This window comes from Leptinotarsa decemlineata, unplaced genomic scaffold (genome assembly GCF_025532065.1).
Source record: "Leptinotarsa decemlineata unplaced genomic scaffold, Ldec_3_MD MMD2_P_RNA_scaffold_6, whole genome shotgun sequence".
Lineage (NCBI taxonomy): Eukaryota > Metazoa > Arthropoda > Insecta > Coleoptera > Chrysomelidae > Leptinotarsa > Leptinotarsa decemlineata.
In genome coordinates, this window is record NW_027412533.1 from 18,723,037 (window position 1) to 18,726,135 (window position 3,099).

The window sequence follows — 3,099 nt, forward strand, 5'->3', positions numbered from 1 at the left end:
ACCCTTTAGGACATTGTCCATAACCTTTGAAAGGTCGCTGGAGCATTTTTCAGTCCAAACGGCATACGCAGGTACTCGTAGTGTCCGTTTTCGACGTTGAATGCGGTCTTAGGGATGTCCTCCTCTGCCATCTCTATTTGGCGAAATCCGCTTGCCAAATCCAGGGTAGTGAAATATTGACACCTTCCCAGTTTGTCGAGGATGTCAGAAATGTTCGGAATAGGGTAGCGGTCGTCGATTGTCTTCTCGTTGACTTTGCGGAAATCCACAACGATACGCCATTTTGCTTTTCCAGAGGCGTCCAGTTTTTTGAAACGACACAAATTGGTGATTACCAGGGAGATTAGCTAGGTCTGATGATTCCTTGGTCCAATAATGAAGTTATTTGCTTCTTGACTTCTTCCTTGTGTACATACGGATATCGGTATGATTTTGTGTAGACTGGGATTTCGTCTCTGGTTTTTATATGGTGTTTGACCTGATTGGTGAATGTGAGTGAGGAATCTGGATGGTGAAAAATATCAGCATATCTTCTGCATAATTTTCTGATATGCATCTCCTCTTCTGGATTCAGGTGGTCTGTTCTGATGATTAGATCATCCATGTTGTTGATTGGGTCTGTGTTTCCTGATGAGATTATGTCAGCAGAATAGATATGATGATCTTGAAGATTTATTGGGCTGCTGCGTACTGGTTCGGCTAGAAAGATTTGGAGTTTATCTGGACTGAAGTTGACAATTTCCGTCCAGGCTAGATGATCACGGGCATCAGTGAGAGCTTCACGGATGTAAGCGCCTTGCAGTTTCTTTCTTGGTATCATGATAGTTCCATTCTTCTCCTTCACCGGTAGTCGTACTTGGGTCACGCTGTCTGGCTCCAATTGAATAGAGTAGAACTGGGACTTATTGGTTTCGTAGTACTGGATTGGGAGAGAGGAGTATTCAGTTAAAAGGGAGGATTCAGGAAAATTCAGTTCAGCTTTGAGAAATTTCAGGTTGTCGAGTCCAAAGTTTTGTGGAATTTGAAGAGGTAGAATTTCAGAATGCCGTTTGAGTTAAACTCAGGAAATATGGGAATTTCTGCACTGTAATCTTGAGAATAGTTTTGGAAAATGGAAGTGACGACGAAGGGATCTTTTTTGATGCAATCCTTGTAATTTTGGAAAGCTAATTCAGGATTGAGAAAGGATTTTGTTGATCCGGTGTCAATGAGGAGTTTGAGAGGAGGATTTGCAATGGTTATATAAGGAAGTTCTCTCTTATCGTCGAATGTATGCAGTTCCACTATGTTTTTTGGTTTTGTCCTGGATCCAATGGAAAATTTACATCTGGTTCCTGTTGGTCTTCTTGAAACTGGAATTCTTCAGTTGGTTCTTGATTGGGATAAGAGCAGGTTTCTTCAATGTAATAGGGGTTCGTTTCATTTGCAAAGTCTTCGTCATGTTGCTCAATGTTGAACATGGGAGCTGGATTGAAATTTGGTCTTGCCTGAGGTTGGGTTCTCATGCTCCTCGTTGGTGCTCCATACGTATTTCTGGTACTGATGCTCATTGGTGTTGGTTCTTGTCCGTTCTGCCTGTTTGGTTGATTCTGTCCAAAACGTGGTGGTTGGACTGAAGGCCACATCTGTTTCTGTTGAGTATTTGGTTGCCAATGTGGTCTGAAGGTCGGTTGTTGAAATTGTGGTTGGAGTCCCATTGCCTGATGAGGTTGTTGTTGTCCGGGTCGTTGAAAGTGTTGCATGGGTTGGTACATCCGCTGTGGTATTGATTGTTAGGCATATTGGTGATTTGCAGTTTTTTGCTGGGTCTGGAGTGGTTTTTCTGGGGACTTGTGGGGGTCCAAACGTCCTTTGTAGATAACGGATATTGTTTTCTTCTTGGATGTACTGCATTGCTGTTGCCAAGTCTATTGGTTTCATTGCTCTTATGGTGGATCCCATAGGCTCTCGTAGTCGGCTAGGAATGTTGTTAGAGCTTGTTGTTGGAAAAAGCTTTTCTTGCTAATCTTTATCGTATCATCGGCGGTGTGTAATTCGATATAGTTTGATATTGTGTTTAAAAGTCCTATGTCTTTTTCGTAAAAACGTGGTGTTTCGTTCTGGTCTTGTCGCAGGTTTACCAAATCTCTTGTTAAGGAATTTTCATTCCGTTGGTCGGCGAAATTTTGGATTAGAGTTCCTTTGATGTTGTTCCAGTCACTACATCCATAAACTGAGATGACGTCTTTGGCTCTGCCTCGTAGCTTGTTGAGTAGTCCTTGTATCAATATATGGTTCTGAAAACAACCGGGGTCTTCAGTATTCCAATATTCGTTCAGAATCATTGTTGATACGTTGATGAACTGGTATAATTCATTTGGGCTTCCATCGTATTCGGGTACAATCCAAAAATTCTTCAGGTCGAATTGTTTTGCCATGTTGATGGGATTTAAAGGTTGGTCAATTGTTTGAGGAATAATGGATGGGCGAGAATTGATACTTGAAGGTGAATTTGGTAAAACTCAGGTAGGGGGGCGTAAAATAATATTTGTAATTGATGAAGTTGAGTTCATTTGTGCTTACAGGATGACGATGATGGCTCGTTGCATATTCTGTCACCAAAAACTTATTTCTATGTAGATATTCCTTGACGGACGATAGTGAAGAGGTATTCTTGTCTACGGCCGGAATTCTTCCTGGAGTACTTGCTTCTCGGTGGAACTTGGTTCGGGAGAATAGTGGATAAACGTTTGAGAACGACGAGGATCTTCTAAGGACTCTTCCACTATCCTAATGACTGCGCCAATTATATTTCTCGTTCACACAAAAGGGTTTTTAAAAACTTTTTATTTGAACAGAGTAGCAACTAATAACTATGAAATATAAGTACTGGCTATTACAAATCAATTGCACCTATTTATATATAAATTATTGCCGACTTTGCAGATATCAGCAAAATATTTGATGTCGTCTTGGGTCATCGAACAATATCTGCTGATGTAAGAGGTTATCGAACTGTAACTGGGGGTCTCACTCAAAAGGTTAGCGTCTTCGAGATGAAGTTAATTAATTGCTAACTCTAAAACTGATCTTTATTCATATAACACTTTGACTTTTTGA

General features: G+C 40.9%; 1 long non-coding RNA gene across 1 annotated transcript; it reads right to left on the reverse strand.

Moving 5' to 3' along the window:
- Positions 1 to 2,086: 2,086 nt before the first annotated feature.
- On the reverse strand, positions 2,087 to 2,833 carry LOC141480226 (uncharacterized). The gene is made up of 2 exons (XR_012464232.1): positions 2,563 to 2,833; positions 2,087 to 2,500 (listed from the first exon to the last, which is right to left on the reverse strand). It is a non-coding gene; the product is annotated as an uncharacterized lncRNA (long non-coding RNA).
- Between the last annotated feature and the right edge of the window lie 266 nt (positions 2,834 to 3,099).